The sequence below is a fragment of the Chamaea fasciata genome, unplaced genomic scaffold (assembly GCF_029207755.1).
Source record: "Chamaea fasciata isolate MVZ Bird 193981 ecotype frontalis unplaced genomic scaffold, bChaFas1.0.hap1 SCAF_11, whole genome shotgun sequence".
Taxonomy (NCBI): Eukaryota; Metazoa; Chordata; class Aves; order Passeriformes; family Sylviidae; genus Chamaea; species Chamaea fasciata.
In genome coordinates this window covers 7,797,784-7,815,125 of record NW_027094096.1, presented here as the reverse complement: position 1 = coordinate 7,815,125, position 17,342 = coordinate 7,797,784, and the positions used below count along the sequence as shown (strand labels likewise).

Genomic DNA, 17,342 nt, shown 5'->3' with positions numbered 1-17,342 from the left:
GCCCAAGCAGCGCTTGGATGGACATGGATAAAGGTCTGCCTGTGGCTCTTTCATGGTGAGCTGCTTTGAACAGGCACCTGGAGATGCTTCACCCCAGGGAGACCCCACCAACACCCCCAAAATACCCCAAGAAACCAGTTGGCACTTGGAAATGCTGGCATAATGTTTTTCTGGAGAGGCTCAGACAGCAATTCCTAGTGCTAACCTGCCAGAGCTTGCACACATCCACCCACTATGTCCTACCCACCCCAAATCCCTTCCAGCCTGAGGACGCTACCCATCAGCAGTGTTGAAGCCAAGGGAATCTTCCCTCACAGAAATTAAATCCCAAGCAATAGCCCTAAGAGGTGCCTTAAAATAAAAGCTTATAGTTGAATAAGGTTTTGTTCGGATTAAGTTTGAAGTTGTTCAGGGACCCAGCCAGAACTGGTGGAAAACTTTTAACAGGTGGGTCAGACCTGAGGTGCCCTGAAGGCAGGTATGTGCATCCCTTTCTTCAAGGAAAAGAGCTTCCAGAGGCCATTCCTGAGACTCTGAAATTAAATCAACTTTCTGCAGGGAAAGCAGTCCTCACCTAGGCACAGGCTGGGGTTTCTGCAACACAAAACAGCCAGGTATGGTGGGGATCATGAGCATGATGCTCCAATTAGAAGCCAATTCATGAGAGATCTGAATCATAGAATCATTTGGGTTGGAGGGCATCATCATGTTCCAATAGCCATTTTAAGACTGAATCTCATTTTTTATTCAGTACAACTATTTCTAATGCATCGTAAGAATATTTAAATATACAATCTAAAGATACAATTAAGTAAAGAATAATTAAAAGTACAATGTAAAGATTCCTTAGTATTTTTCTCAAATCAGTCCTCAGCCTCAGCCTCAGCTGAGTTCAAGGATCCGCACTGAAAATGTTGGGACCTACTGCTTCACCACACGGTGTCAGCAAAGGAGAGAAAATAACGATAAAATGATTCAACTTGCTTTTAGTGGGACCAGAGCTAATTCTGCCCTGGAGTGCCAAAGAACTTCTCCCTCAGACCCCCAGACACCCCTTGAAAAGCCAAGCTGCAGCAGATCAGGAAGGAAAGGCACCTCTGCCTGACCTGTGAGGCAGCACACATCCTGCTGCTCCTGGGGACTGGGAGTGAGGCAGGAGGAGTAAGCACCTTCCCCAAGCCAGAGACTCTTTCCTAAAGCACCAGCTCTGGGAAGCAAAGGGTTATGGAAGAAATTTAGTGGGGATTTACAAGAATAACAAGAACAACAAGAAGAAGAACAACAACAAAAATAACATTATTAGAAAAGAGTCACTAAGGGAGCAATAATACTTCAGAGGGAACAGGAGGGATGCTTAGCTTCAAACAGGGTTTGAGTGAGGCAGCATCTCCTGGGATTTATAAAGCACAGCTCCAGGTCTGGGATTACAGGAGCAGTGCAAGCTCCTACGGCCCAGTCCCTTTATTTGCCTCCTGCCAGCACTTGGCACCTCGGGCACGCTTGGGTGCAAGAGCTCCAGTGCTGCTGACTGGAGAGATTGGGGAAAATGGGCATTAACCACTTCTGAGCTCAGGCTGGGGAAAGCATTTGCCACCTCTGGCATTTCAATAAAAATGGTTTCCATCATTTTGAAAATATGTTGAACAAACCCACAGGAGACAAATAGCCTTTTCTACATAAGTACAAGTCTAGAGATTACACAATTTTATCTATGCCTGGTCAAACAAACCAGCAGTTTTTGGGGAGAGATGCCACACTCCTGTCTCCCTCTCTGGCTGTACAACACTTGCAGAGCACCAGGATTTGGATACTTGGGCCTTGATTTAAATGTGTCCAGAAGCCAGAATGGAGGAAAATCTGACCCAAATCAAAGCTAGAATATAGAATGGGGTAAAACCCAATCAGGGCTGCACCTGAAGTCCAGTACAGGGGAAAACTCAGGCAGGATCGTGCATGGAGTCCATCAGGAGAAAAAACTCAGCCTGAATCAAGGCCAGGATGTATACTGGGGGAAAATACAGGCAGGATTGCACCCGGAGTCTGGCATAGGGAAAAACCCAGCCCAGATCAAGGCTAGAATGCAGAATGATGGAAAACATGCACAGAATTGCCCCTGGAGTCTGGAACAGGGTGGGGGGAAACTTGGGTGGAATTGCACAGAGTCCAGCATGAGGCAGGACAAAACCCATTCTGGATCAAGACTGGAATATAGAATGAGGAAAAACCCAGGTGGGATAGCACAGGGAGTCCAGCATGGAGAGGAAAACTTGGGCAGGATCATGTCTAAAGTCTGGCATGGGGAGAAAACCCATGCAGGATTGTTCATGCAGTCCACCAAAGAGAAAAAAGCTGTGCCGGATCAAGGCTGGAATGCAAAATAGGAGTAAACCCAGGTGGGACCGAATGAAGAGCCTACCCACCCAGGTGGGAGGAGAAAAAATCAGTTGGGATACCTGGAGTCCAGCAAGAGGAAGAACCTGGATGGGAACACAAATGGAATCTGGCACTGGGGGGAAATCCATGGGGGAGCAGGGCCAGAGTACAGAACAGGGGAAAAGCCAAGCAGGACAGTGCACAGAGCCTGGCACAGAGAGGGGAACACCGAGGCAGGATTGTGTGCAGAGCCCAACACAGAGGGGAAAATCCAGGCACAATCACACATAGAGCCTGGCACAGGGAGAACCACCCAGAGGAATAGTGCCCATAACCTGGGGCAGGGGGTAAACCCAGGCAGGACCATGCCCAGAATCCAGCACAGAGGAAAACCAGGATGGGATCAAAATCAATGCAGAATGGGGGAAAACCCAAGCAGGATTGTATGTAGAGTCCAGCACAGGACTGGGCTGTGGAAACCCAGGCAAGGACATGGGCATAGTCCAACACAAGGGAAAACCTGGAGAGAATCAGGCATGATCTCCAATATGCAGGACAAAAGGGGGGGATCAGGTGTGGAATCCAATGGTGGGACAACACAGTGAGGCTTGCCTGTGGAATTCAGTGTGTGGGACAATGCAGGGAGGGTCTCACATGGAATCCAAGATGCAGGAGAATAAGGAGAGCATCACTTACAAAATTCACTACGTGGGACAATGCAGGGAGGATTGCACATGGAATTCAATGCACGGGACAATGTGGAGAAGATCACATACAGCCTGCCGTACAGGAGACAACCCAAAAGATAATGCAAGGCAAGGGCGGGGTTCAATGGCAAGGAAAGTCAAGTGGTGGCTTTGCAAAGCAAGGCAAGTGAGAGGTAGGCAAGGCAAAAAGAGTCCTAGAAGGAGAACTAAAAGCAAGGTAACACCTCTGAAAACAGGTAGGGAATTAAAATTGGGGGTAGGTGAGCAAGTCAATGCAAGGGTGTCGTAGGAAGGGCAAGGGAAGGGTGCACAGGGGTCAGTAAGGAAAAGAAAGAACTAGACAGGAATGGCAAGGAAATGCAAAGCAGATAAAGGCATGGCAATGCAAGGCAGGGGAGGAAAGCAGTAGGAAAGGGAATGGGGAGGGCGGTCATGGGAGATAATGCAAGAGAAGGAAGGGTTAGCATGGCAAGGAAAGGAAACCTTGCCTGTGGAACAGAGGCAGATTCCCAGCCAAGAGGAGAAACCCAAGGACTCAATAAACTGTCTCTCAAAGGATTCTCTAAGGGAATCTCCACAGCCATGTGCCCCTTGAACACTAAACAAGGTCCTCATGCATTTTACAACCAGAGCTCAGGCCTCAGCTTGGGAAGTTGGGATCCTCTAGAAAACAAGGAAATCAACACGTAGCAAGGTGATCAAAGGCATGCCTACGGTCTCTCCCTGAAAGACAAATTGACCCATTTGCTCACACACAAATTGACCCACTTTGATCAGCGTGTCCAGCCCCAAGGCTGGGATCTGGATGGCAGCTTTGGGGAAGAGGCTGAGGACAGGGAGACCAAAGCTCATGGCTCCTTTTCCTGGGGCAGGCATCACTTTGCCCATTCAATTTGTTTCACAGTTCAAAGGGATATTGATCAGTCTCCCAGAGCATGTGGGAATCATAGGGATGTGGTAGAGTTGGGAAAATCCATGAGCTTCAGGCAAACCTGAATCATCCTGATGTGCAAATGAGTGCACAAGGTGCCCTGGACTCGGGCATTCCAGGGATACCAGATCACAGAGGCTCCTCCTGCCTCCGAAACTTCAGCCTTTGTCTGGGGCATTGCCAGACCTTTTAGGACCAGTCCCAAACCCCCCTGTATGTCCATGTAATCCTGTGCTGCTGCTGCAGCTTTCCGAAAGGCATTGCCCTTTGGTGCCTGCTCACGGGCACATGGGAGGCAGGGCAACCCAGGATAACGGAGGTTAGCAGAGACCACTGGAAGTCCTGTGCTCCAGCTCTGAGAAGAACAAACTTCCCAGCTGCCTCCAGAAGCCGTGGGCCTCGTGCCATTGTCCTCTGAACACTGCCACTGTCAGACAGGTCCCTGTCTCCTGGGCAGCACTTCCAGGGATGCCCTGCACCCCTGCGAGGCTACCAGGAGATGGAAAGGGCTCCTACAGCTGAACCCCCAGGTCCTTGAGGGGGAGGACCACCAGCAGATGACACTGAGGCTGCCTGCAGCCCCAGGCTGGTGAGACCGTGCCATGGCAGCCTGGAGAGCACAGGGCTGGCTGTGTGCAGGGAATGCCACCTGCTCTGCATTGCCCTCTCAGGCCAGGGACAAGGAACCCCTTGGGGGCAGAAGGGCAGGAAAGCAGAGAGAAAGTCTGTCCCATGAGAGCTCTCACTCCACGTCCTCTGCGGAGCTTTCAGCCCTAACCCTGAGAGTTCCTTCCAGGCCATGTCCAGATCTCTCCCCATAAGCCTGAGATCTGATCACCTCCTGCATGGTGCCCTTTCCCTGGCACTGCAGAGGCCACGTCCGGCTTGGTGTCCCCATTTGGTGTCCCTGGGGACAGGGGAGGTGGTGCTGGTCTCTTAGGGGGAGAGGCACTGCCAGAGAACCAGGCAGAACAAAAGGGCTGCAGCACCTGGCACATGTGGGGAGGCCGAGGGCACTGCACTTGGGCAACCTGGTGGAGATGAGCAAGGCATGGAGGGGGGCCTGCAGCTGCTGTCTGCACCACCCCGTGGAGGTTCTGGGGAGAATGAAGCCAGACTCTGCTGAGAGGAGCACTGTCAAAGGGCAAGAGGCAGCAATCACAGGTTGCAAGAAAGGAAATCCCAGGGCTCCCTGAGGAAACACAAGGGACAGGCCTGGGAGAGCTGCACAGCCACCAAAAGATCATGCCTTGGGAGACAGCAACTGCAGGAGATTGCAGAGAAGCACCGGGTGATCCACGGATGGGTAGAGAAGGTGGGGAAACACCCTTCATGGCAGCAGAACATTGAGGATATGACCTCTGTTATCCCTCGGGTGCCTGAGTCTGTGGCACTCAGTCCACTGAAGTCCACACTGGGTGACTCAGGTTTGCCTGGAGCTCAGGGATTTTCCCAGCTCTTGCACATCACCGTGACAGCCACGTGCTCTGGGAGACTGATCCAGTGTCCCTTTGAAATGTAAAGTGCATGGAATGGGAAACCCCATCCCTGACCCAGAAACAAAGAGCCATGGGCTTTGGGCTCCCTGCCCTCAGCCTCTTCCCCAAAGCCACCATCCAGGTCTGTGTCCTCTGGGATGAGCCCGCTGAGCAAAACAGGTCATTGTGCCTGTGGGTCTGTTTCGGGGAAGGACGCAGCATCTCTTTGATCACCAAACCAGGCCCTGGTACGGCCTGTGCACTGTAAGCAAGTTCCCCATGGCTGTCACTCAGGCCTGCAGGGGACATCCTTGCAGCCGACCATGCGCTTTCCTGGCCGCTGAGCTTTGCCACCTCCCTGCAGAGCTGGGTCTCTTCCCCACTGTGGGGTTGTGCAGTGTTGCCTTTCTGCCTCAACTGACCCACAGTCTTCTGTGGGACTGTGATGAGCCATGGGAGAAATGGCTCTCAGGGTTAACCCAAGTGCCTGCACTGAAAGCTCATGAGAGCTGACTTGAGGTGTCTCTTCATGGCTGAATTTGACTGTAACTGGAGCCCAATTAACCACCAAGAAGAACAAGTGACAGAAGCAATACAAACTACACAAATTCATTTCAACTCACCTTCTTCACCGGCCTGGGACCTCCAAGTCAAGTGGTCTTACGAAGCTGGGACACACATGAATCATTTCCGCATTGGGTGGAGTGAAATTGGTGAAAAATGCCAGAGATGAAAGAGGCAGGGACCTCATCAGCAGCAAGGCCTCACAAATGGCCACTCCCAGGAGTTTGGATGTTTCAGGAGCAAGGAATGTTTGTGGCCCCACAGGGCTCTGGGACACGGCATAAAAGGCTGCGCTGCTCCAGGCTCAGCATCCTGCTCTCTGGCCTCCCTTTCCTCAAGGAACGAGGTAAGCCTGAGTCCGCTCCATCCCTCCCTGTGGGCTGAACTGCTGCCGTGGAGGCTGCCCAGGTTGATCCTTGGGCTGCCTCCGCTTGGCCCTGACACAGAAGTGTTGAAGGGCCGTCAGCCTTCCCATGCTGCTGGCTGGGGACAGCTGGGAAGAGGGGGCTTTGTTCCAGCAGAAGGGGATCCCTGGGGCTCAGCCAGTCTCAGGGGGATCAGTGCCCAGCAGAGTTGGCACCTGCCGTGGGGGAACAAACTGTCCCAGGGCACGTCCCTGTAGACATCTCTAACACAGCCGTGCCTGTTGTGGAGATGGGCTGTGACCAGTCTTTCCACAGGGGCCTTAAAGCCACCGTGCTGGCTCCTATTGCTGAAGTGGGGCGGCCTTCCCGTGCCGTGGCACTCGCAGGGAACGGGGAGGGTGGTGGGAGCTGTAGGCACAGAGTGCGTTTTGAAGCCCAGACGTGTCCCTGGAGAGAGCTGAGGGCCAGAGAGACGGACAGACTGATGCTGAGGCAGGCTGTTGCTCCGTGCTCTGTGTTGCAGCTTTGCCTCCTGCTCCGAGAGATGTCTTGCTGCAGACCCTGTCCCCCCCGGCCCTGCGGCCCCTGTGGCCCAACGCCCCTTGCCAGCAGCTGCAGTGAGCCCTGCCTGGCCCGCTGCGCTGACTCCACGGTGTACATCGAGCCTTCGCCGGTGGTGGTGACCCTGCCGGGCCCCATCCTCACCTCCTTCCCTCAGAGCACAGCCGTGGGATCCTCTCTGTCAGCTGCTGTGGGCAGCTCCCTCAGCACCTCGGGGGTTCCCATCTCTTCTGGGGGCTCCCTTGGCCTGGGCGGCTCAGGCCTGTGTCTACCTGTCCCCCGCTGCGGTCAGATCTGCTGAAGCCGCCGCATCATCCCCTTTGTCCCTGGCTAAGGGGCCCATCCCTTTCCCTCCCTCACCCCTGCACACGTGTTCCTTGCTCTCTGCTCTGTGACGCTGCTTTTGCTCCTTCTCATTAAAGCCTTTGCGCAGCATTGCTGGAGACTTGTGGTCGTTTGTTCTCCTCCTCCCTCCGCTTCCACCTGCTCTGCAAGGAAGATCCTTCCCTCTCCCATGACAAAAGATTAACTTTAAGGATGGGGGCCACTGCCCAATATTGCTAGAGCTCCTTGCACTGATTGCAGAGGAATGGAAAGAAATTGTCAGGGAAAAGAGGAAAAGAAGCTGCAGAGGAAAGGAGCAAGAAGGAGCAGTGGACAGGGCTGGGCATACAAGCAGTGCCACACAGAGTAACCTGCTGTCACTGTGGGAAGGGTCCAACCTGGAAACAGCTGCCCAGAGTGTGTTCCCAGTCTCCGTTTTTGCATCTGACACAGGAGCCAACAGTGCCAGAGCAGCCTCCTGGGCCTGGACCCATTTTGAGTGGGTGGGCTCCAGCTCAGCTCTGTGTGATTCATCAGAAAACACTCCACATGTGATCCAGCGGCAGAGTAGAGCTGTGAGTATGTCAGCATTCCGAGGAAAAGCCTGAGGGAACAAAAAGGCTGAGGTCCCACTGAGATTTGAACTCAGATCACTGGATTCAGAGTCCAGAGTGCTCACCATTACACCATGGGACCTTCTCCACAGGGCACTTTTGGCCCCTTGCTCAGCCAAGCCTCGCTCAGCCTTTTGCCCCCAGCTCAGGCTGCCTGTCTCTCCATCGCCTTGGACATCTATCACCAAGTGCAGCCTTCCTGCACGGCCTCCAGGCACTCTCTAATCACACCACCCTTCAGGGCAGCAGCACAGCTCCTTCTGCAAGCCTGGCACGGCCTCTCTTACAAGTGCCAGGCTCAAAACCTCACACAGGCTTGTCTTTCCCAAATGGCAACAAGCTCGCTCTGACCCACGGCACGCCTTGGGAAGTCACCTTCACACGGCAGAAGCCCCCGTGCCTTCTCGTCTCCACTCCAAGCCACTCCAGCTCCACTCCAGGACTAAGGAGAGGGAAACATTGCCCCATTTCTACAAAAGGTGAAGAAAGACCCTCTGGGGAGCCCAGGACAGGGGCTGCAGAGGCAAGGAGAAAGGACAGGTGACACACCAAGGGCTGAGCAACAACTGAGACCCAGTTCCTGTGAGGAAGAGGTTCACTCACTGCCTATGTTGCAGAGCACAGAGGGCAGAGCCCTCTCTGAGAGCTCTTCCTTCTCAGATGGAACTTGACTGCAAGACAGCCCAGGAGGACACAAGTCCAAAAACCTGCTCAAAGCAGGGCTGGATACAGAGCAAGGAGCAGGTGACTCAGTGCTTGAGCCTCCTTGCAAGCCCAGCATGATGCCCAGGTGTGAAGAGTCACCAAGTTCTCTGCACACCTGGCTCCAGTGGCTACCCACTCTCTGGGTGTCTCTGCAGGATCCAGAGCAGCCCCCCCAGGCTGACCTGGCCCAAAGCCAGTCTGTGCCTGCTGGGCTGGGAGGTGCCCAGAGTCCTGGGCAGGAGGCCCCGGCTGAGGGAGCAGGAGCAGCAGCTCAAACGCTCAGCTCTGGGAGAAGAAAGTGCAGAGGGACGGAGCCATGCTGCTCGGGACCAGGAGAGGCCAGGCCGGCCCTGTGGAGCCAGGCTGAAGAAAGGCCTGGTCTGCCCCGGCCAGGAATGACCAAGCCCTGCTCACCTGCTTGGAAGGCAGCTCTGCCAAGCACTACCCCGCAGGGCTCCCGCAGCACTGCTGCTCCCCGCTCCTGCCACCCACAGCCTGCACTGCCTCCTGCTCCTCCAGTGCCCACGGGCACCGCCTCCCGCACTGCCACCTCCCGCCCTGGCCTGGCTCCTGCTCCTGCACCTCTCGCACTGGCTGCCCCCTCCTTCCAGCCCCTGCACACAGCCCAGCTCCAGCTCCTGGCCTGTGCCTGCGCTCCTCTGGCTCTGGCACCTGGGCTTGGAAACTCACAGCGCTGGGTGCTCCTAATGGAGCCGCTCCAGTTCTGGAATGCAAGTCCTGTTTCAGGTGCTCCAGCAAAGGTGCAGCGATGGTGAAAAAAGTGCCTTAGCAGAGGATGGTTTCGATCCATCGACCTCTGGGTTATGGGCCCAGCACGCTCCCGCTGCGCCACTCTGCTCCTCCTGAGGCCTGCCTGCCATTGCCCTCACTGCAGCCTCATGCTGCCGCCACTGCTGGCCCTCACTCCCTGCCTGCCTCTCCGCTCGGCCTCCCCCACCCCACAAAATACACTCCCTGACTAATTCATCTCCCTTGGCCGGGCGCTCCACACCCCCAGGGCCTGCCCGTGCCCTTCTCCCACCCCGCCCGCACACAGCCCTGCACAGACGCTGGCCCTTTGACCACCCACGCCGCCGCTGCACGTGCTCAAGGCACCCCCGGAGGCAGCCTGCAGCCTTGGGCCTTCCTGCACATGGGGGCACCTGAAATCAGCCGCATCCTGACGCTTGCAGCCCTGCCCACAAATCCAGCTCCGCTCCCAGCACGCTGCAGGGCTGCACCTGCCCGACAGTGCAGGTCTTTGCTGCCCAAGGAGGGACACAGCTTGCCTTTGCCTGGAATTGCCAACGGCAGGAACTCTCCTCTTTTAGCTGTGCAGATTCTGCTGCCTCAGCTCAATGCTGCTCATGCTTGCTGGGAAGTAAAAGCTCAGAGTTCTAGGCACTTTGCGCTAAGCAGGATGCCAAGCTGCAGGTCCTTGCCTGTCACACTCGGTGCTAGCGCGAGGCGATGAGATGTTGCGGCTGCGGTCTGCATTTGCCCTTTCCTTCTTCATTGATGCTGACAAGGTCTCTGAGCTGCTTCTCCCTTGCAGGGCCTCCCCCACACCACGTGGCTTGGCTGCAGGGCACGGAGCTGGCAGCAGCAATGGGCTCTTGTCCCCCCGGGCCTTACCTGTGCCCCTCAGGCTTCTGCTTGCCCTGAAGAAGGCCCTTGAGGAGCCAGGCAAGGCTGCAGCAGCTCCTCCCTTGCAGCCAGAGCCCAAAAGGGGCGTGTGCCCCGTAGTTGGCAGGATTCGAACCTGCGCGGGGAAACCCCAATGGATTTCTAGTCCATCGCCTTCACCACTCGGCCACAACTACCTGCTCCAGCCCTCCCCGCCCTGCTCATCACCAACCCCGGCCCACCACACCGGTGCCCAGGCACTCCAGCCCGAGGCTCCTGATACAAACAACTCCTGGAGGAGATTGCTTCAAAAATCGCTGGCAAGGGGATCAGCAAAAGCCAGATTTAATATTAAAGGAAAGCACAACAAAGTTCCTCGGCCAGATGTGCTCTACTACTTACAGGGCGCTCAAGGCACAACAAGGAAAACAAGCATCAACAAAACCAAACATATCCAAGCAATCAAGGCAGGAATGTACTGCCAACTGTCTAGGAGAGTGTGCATGTGTTTGTGTGTTAGTGACAGAAACACACAAAGACCAAACACCAAAAGACAGTGAGGGCAAGCATATAAATGAACATGGCCTAAAAGCTTGACAGCACTCAAGCTTAACAGTATTTTGACTTAATTTATCTGTTACACCTAATTAATATCTTCACTTCAAAATTTGATGGCAGAAAAGCTCTTGAAAGCATGTAACTCACCTATCACTTCAAGGTTATACTTCACAACTCAGCAAAGAACAACACTTAGCAGCATTTAGGTAAGTCTATAGCTGTGATTTATTCATACTTACAGGCCTAACGTACTTAGATATCCAAGGTACTTGAACATCTAAGAAAGCAGCATTTCTCCCAGATGTGCTAGAGCATATGCACACGTGCCTGCACACGGACATGAGCAGTCAGTCAAGCAAGGTACCTGTGACAAATTCCCCTCAGTGCTCAGTGAAACATCCACGTTGGATGCCTTTGCATCTCCCGACAGGCGAAGGGTCGAGCCCCAAGGAGTGAGGGCGTCAGCCGGGGACTTGTCATTGTTCAGTAATCCTCCCAGTATAGGAACCCAGAGAGTTCACTGGCTCTGAGAGTCAGTCCCACTCAGAGGGACATTGCTGGTCACAGCCTGCTGCAGTGCAGGAGAGCTCAAACGGTCTCATTTTGGACCACTGTTTATAGGGTCGCAAGAGAGTGGCCTTCAGTCGGATCCATGTTCCATCCTGGCCACAGTTTGTGTTGGCACATTCTTCGGAGTGTGAGAAGGGGAATGTTACGGCGTTCAGGCAACAAAACTATTTTCCAAGACTGGTCATAAGGAAAACAGGAGCCTGTTAGACAGCAGTTCTTGGGAAGAGACAGTGTTTCTGATAAGCTCAGGAAGAGCTGAGGCCAGGTGCTCTTTCCAAGGCTGAGGCCCAATGAGCACATCTCAGATCTCAGTGTGGCCTGGAAAACGGGAGGGGGAGCAATTCACCAGCACAGCTCCACTCCACGTTTGTAGTTGGGACCCTCGAGGAGGCAGATGGGCCCCTGGGGCCACGTTCCAGAGGCCTGGGGGGCACAGCCCCAGGGGCTCCTGCTGCAGCTCTGTGAGCCTTGGCCTCAGCCAGGCATCTGGGCCACCCTGCCCTGTGGCTGTGCTCATTCACCCTCTCCTGTGCTCCTCCCTCTGACAAGCCTTGACTGAACCAGCTGCAAGAGGAAGCATCCCCTTAACCAAACCAGCTGGGCACTGAAAGGTGCCTCAGCACAGCAGGTGCTGTTGCATGAGACAGCTGGGAGCAGCCCTGACCATAACAGCAGCATCAGCTTCCCCTGAGCAGCCTGAGCCACGGGGGGAACAAAAGACAATCAGTCATCCCAGGACAGCCAGGGAACACTGTCCTGATGAATTCTGGCCCAAGTGGAAGACCCTCATTGTAGCTGCAGTTTTGGAAACAATGTCCAAATGCCTTGGCAATTGTTTTCAGTAGCTACCACCAGGAGTTGTGTCAGAGATGAAACGGAAGGTTCCATCTCTGACGGCAAAGGCAAATCATCTTGTGGGCCTATAAAGAGCTCTGTCCTGAGGGAGGCTCCTGGAGGCCTCGTGGACCACAGCAGCCTGTGCCAGCAGCTGCCTGGTGTAATTCCTGGGAGCTCTTTGTGGAGCTGCTGGTAAGCTCAGGAGAGCAGGCAGTTCTCACCCTGGCAGAGCAGGTGGAAGCGGAGGGAGGAGGAGAACAAACGACCACAAGTCTCCAGCAATGCTGCGCAAAGGCTTTAATGAGAAGGAGCAAAAGCAGCGTCACAGAGCAGAGAGCAAGGAACACGTGTGCAGGGGTGAGGGAGGGAAAGGGATGGGCCCCTTAGCCAGGGACAAAGGGGATGATGCGGCGGCTTCAGCAGATCTGACCGCAGCGGGGGACAGGCAGACACAGGCCTGAGCCGCCCAGGCCAAGGGAGCCCCCAGAAGAGATGGGAACCCCCGAGGTGCTGAGGGAGCTGCCCACAGCAGCTGACAGAGAGGATCCCACGGCTGTGCTCTGAGGGAAGGAGGTGAGGATGGGGCCCGGCAGGGTCACCACCACCGGCGAAGGCTCGATGTACACCGTGGAGTCAGCGCAGCGGGCCAGGCAGGGCTCACTGCAGCTGCTGGCAAGGGGCGTTGGGCCACAGGGGCCGCAGGGCCGGGGGGGACAGGGTCTGCAGCAAGACATCTCTCGGAGCAGGAGGCAAAGCTGCAACACAGAGCACGGAGCAACAGCCTGCCTCAGCATCAGTCTGTCCGTCTCTCTGGCCCTCAGCTCTCTCCAGGGACACGTCTGGGCTTCAAAACGCACTCTGTGCCTACAGCTCCCACCACCCTCCCCGTTCCCTGCGAGTGCCACGGCACGGGAAGGCCGCCCCACTTCAGCAATAGGAGCCAGCACGGTGGCTTTAAGGCCCCTGTGGAAAGACTGGTCACAGCCCATCTCCACAACAGGCACGGCTGTGTTAGAGATGTCTACAGGGACGTGCCCTGGGACAGTTTGTTCCCCCACGGCAGGTGCCAACTCTGCTGGGCACTGATCCCCCTGAGACTGGCTGAGCCCCAGGGATCCCCTTCTGCTGGAACAAAGCCCCCTCTTCCCAGCTGTCCCCAGCCAGCAGCATGGGAAGGCTGACGGCCCTTCAACACTTCTGTGTCAGGGCCAAGCGGAGGCAGCCCAAGGATCAACCTGGGCAGCCTCCACGGCAGCAGTTCAGCCCACAGGGAGGGATGGAGCGGACTCAGGCTTACCTCGTTCCTTGAGGAAAGGGAGGCCAGAGAGCAGGATGCTGAGCCTGGAGCAGCGCAGCCTTTTATGCCGTGTCCCAGAGCCCTGTGGGGCCACAAACATTCCTTGCTCCTGAAACATCCAAACTCCTGGGAGTGGCCATTTGTGAGGCCTTGCTGCTGATGAGGTCCCTGCCTCTTTCATCTCTGGCATTTTTCACCAATTTCACTCCACCCAATGCGGAAATGATTCATGTGTGTCCCAGCTTCGTAAGACCACTTGACTTGGAGGTCCCAGGCCGGTGAAGAAGGTGAGTTGAAATGAATTTGTGTAGTTTGTATTGCTTCTGTCACTTGTTCTTCTTGGTGGTTAATTGGGCTCCAGTTACAGTCAAATTCAGCCATGAAGAGACACCTCAAGTCAGCTCTCATGAGCTTTCAGTGCAGGCACTTGGGTTAACCCTGAGAGCCATTTCTCCCATGGCTCATCACAGTCCCACAGAAGACTGTGGGTCAGTTGAGGCAGAAAGGCAACACTGCACAACCCCACAGTGGGGAAGAGACCCAGCTCTGCAGGGAGGTGGCAAAGCTCAGCGGCCAGGAAAGCGCATGGTCGGCTGCAAGGATGTCCCCTGCAGGCCTGAGTGACAGCCATGGGGAACTTGCTTACAGTGCACAGGCCGTACCAGGGCCTGGTTTGGTGATCAAAGAGATGCTGCGTCCTTCCCCGAAACAGACCCACAGGCACAATGACCTGTTTTGCTCAGCGGGCTCATCCCAGAGGACACAGACCTGGATGGTGGCTTTGGGGAAGAGGCTGAGGGCAGGGAGCCCAAAGCCCATGGCTCTTTGTTTCTGGGTCAGGGATGGGGTTTCCCATTCCATGCACTTTACATTTCAAAGGGACACTGGATCAGTCTCCCAGAGCACGTGGCTGTCACGGTGACGTGCAAGAGCTGGGAAAATCCCTGAGCTCCAGGCAAACCTGAGTCACCCAGTGTGGACTTCAGTGGACTGGGTGCCACAGACTCAGGCACCCAAGGGATAACAGAGGTCATATCCTCAATGTTCTGCTGCCATGAAGGGTGTTTCCCCACCTTCTCTCCCCATCCGTGGATCACCTGGTGCTTCTCTGCAATCTCCTGCAGTTGCTGTCTCCCAAGGCATGATCTTTTGGTGGCTGTGCAGCTCTCCCAGGCCTGTCCCTTGTGTTTCCTCAGGGAGCCCTGGGATTTCCTTTCTTGCAACCTGTGATTGCTGCCTCTTGCCCTTTGACAGTGCTCCTCTCAGCAGAGTCTGGCTTCATTCTCCCCAGAACCTCCACGGGCTGGTGCAGACAGCAGCTGCAGGCCCCCCTCCATGCCTTGCTCATCTCCACCAGGTTGCCCAAGTGCAGTGCCCTCGGCCTCCCCACATGTGCCAGGTGCTGCAGCCCTTTTGTTCTGCCTGGTGCTCTGGCAGTGCCTCTCCCCCTAAGAGATCAGCACCACCTCCCCTGTCCCCGGGGACACCAAATGGGGACACCAAGCCAGACGTGGCCTCTGCAGTGCCAGGGAAAGGGCACCATGCAGGAGGTGATCAGATCTCAGGCTTATGGGGAGAGATCTGGACATGGCCTGGAAGGAACTCTCAGGGTTAGGGCTGAAAGCTCCGCAGAGGACGTGGAGTGAGAGCTCTCATGGGACAGACTTTCTCTCTGCTTTCCTGCCCTTCTGCCCCCAAGGGATTCCTTGTCCCTGGCCTGAGAGTGCAATGCAGAGCAGGTGGCATTCCCTGCACACAGCCAGCCCTGTGCTCTCCAGGCTGCCATGGCACGGTCTCACCAGCCTGGGGCTGCAGGCAGCCTCAGTGTCATCTGCTGGTGGTCCTCCCCCTCAAGGACCTGGGGGTTCAGCTGTAGGAGCCCTTTCCATCTCCTGGTAGCCTCGCAGGGGTGCAGGGCATCCCTGGAAGTGCTGCCCAGGAGAAAGGGACCTGTCTGACAGTGGCAGTGTTCAGAGGACAATGGCACGAGGCCCACGGCTTCTGGAGGCAGCTGGGAAGTTTGTTCTTCTCAGAGCTGGAGCACAGGACTTCCAGTGGTCTCTGCTAACCTCCGTTATCCTGGGTTGCCCTGCCTCCCATGTGCCCGTGAGCAGGCACCAAAGGGCAATGCCTTTCGGAAAGCTGCAGCAGCAGCACAGGATTACATGGACATACAGAGGGGTTTGGGACTGGTCCTAAAAGGTCTGGCAATGCCCCCGACAAAGGCTGAAGTTTTGGAGGCAGGAGGAGCCTCTGTGATCTGGTATCCCTGGAATGCCCGAGTCCAGGGCACCTTGTGCACTCATTTGCACATCAGGATGATTCAGGTTTGCCTGAAGCTCATGGATTTTCCCAACTCTACCACATCCCTATGATTCCCACATGCTCTGGGAGACTGATCAATATCCCTTTGAACTGTGAAACAAATTGAATGGGCAAAGTGATGCCTGCCCCAGGAAAAGAAGCCATGAGCTTTGGGCTCCCTGTCCTCAGCCTCTTCCCCAAAGCTGCCATCCAGATCCCAGCCTTGGGGCTGGACACGCTGATCAAAGTGGGTCAGTTTGTGTGTGAGCAAATGGGTCAATTTGTCTTTCAGGGAGAGACCGTAGGCACGCCTTTGATCACCTTGCTACGTGTTGATTTCCTTGTTTTCTAGAGGATCCCAACTTCCCAAGCTGAGGCCTGAGCTCTGGTTGTAAAATGCATGAGGACCTTGTTTAGTTCTCAAGGGGCACATGGCTGTGGAGATTCCCTTAGGGAATCCTTTGAGAGACAGTTTATTGAGTCCTTGGGTTTCTCCTCTTGGCTGGGAATCTGCCGCTGTTCCCCAAGCTCATGGGCAGGAAACGAGGCAGCGGCAGAGAATGATAAGAGATAACAGAAAGCCAGGCCCTCGTGGTCCTCACCCCTCTCAATGAGGAGCTTCCCTTCAGCCCACAGTGATCCTGCTTTGCCCCTGAGTTTTGCCACAGCCCTGCAGAGGTGCATCTCTTCTTCTCTACAGGACTGTGCAGCCTTGACCTTCCTCCTGAATTTACCCACCGTCTGCTCTTTGTCAAAGTCACCCCTGGGAGAAATGTCTCTCAGGGCTGGCTGGTGTGCCAGCTCCAAAAGCCCTTGAGGGCTCACTCAAGGTGTCTCTCAGAGCTAAATTCCACCGTGATGCGTGGCTGCAGTCCCCATGAAGACGGCAATGTGACAAAGGCCATCCGTGTGACACAAACCCACCTCCAGTCTTCCTCCACTCCAGCCTCAGACCTCTGAGCCAATTGGCCTCGTTCTTCTGGGACACAGATGAATCGTTTTGACACTGGGACATGGCCCACTCCCTTGGGCCTGGTCCTGACAGGAACTTAAACCACTCAGTCATCTGCGGGCAAAGCGGCACAGGGAACTGCCAGCAGTCCTGGGGACTACTAGAGCGTGTTGAGGAGCACTTCCCACTACAGGGGGTGGAGAGGCTGACCAGAGGAGAGGCACTGCTGGACCTGCTCTTGGCATCCTTCTCTCTAAATAGGAGAAGGATTTTATGGGATTGGACGTGGATTTGAGGGGGACTGGCCACTCACTGTGTATGGAATTGCATGGATGGCAGCAACTCAAGGACTTGTGATCGAGAGCTCGATGTGCAACTCGAGTGGTGTCCAAGCAGTGATGAGTGTGGTTTCTCAGGGTTGGGAGATGGGACCAGGAATATTTAACACCTCGTTGGGAGACATGGGAGGAGGGACTGAGCACATCCTCAGCAGGTTTGTGGATGGCACCGAGCTCAGTGATGGGCTTGATTCTCTAGAGGAAGGGATGCCATCCCAAGGGACCTGGGCAGGCAGGA

The 17,342-nt window shown here is 55.3% G+C and overlaps 3 non-coding genes across 3 annotated transcripts; all 3 read right to left on the bottom strand.

The window, feature by feature from the left end:
* Window positions 1-7,927: 7,927 nt before the first annotated feature.
* TRNAQ-CUG (transfer RNA glutamine (anticodon CUG)) lies at window positions 7,928-7,999 on the bottom strand. The gene has a single exon. It is a non-coding gene; the product is annotated as a tRNA-Gln (tRNA).
* A 1,410-nt stretch (window positions 8,000-9,409) lies between these two features.
* Window positions 9,410-9,481, bottom strand: TRNAM-CAU (transfer RNA methionine (anticodon CAU)). Its single transcript has one exon. It is a non-coding gene; the product is annotated as a tRNA-Met (tRNA).
* An 882-nt stretch (window positions 9,482-10,363) lies between these two features.
* On the bottom strand, window positions 10,364-10,445 carry TRNAS-AGA (transfer RNA serine (anticodon AGA)). The gene has a single exon. It is a non-coding gene; the product is annotated as a tRNA-Ser (tRNA).
* Between the last annotated feature and the right edge of the window lie 6,897 nt (window positions 10,446-17,342).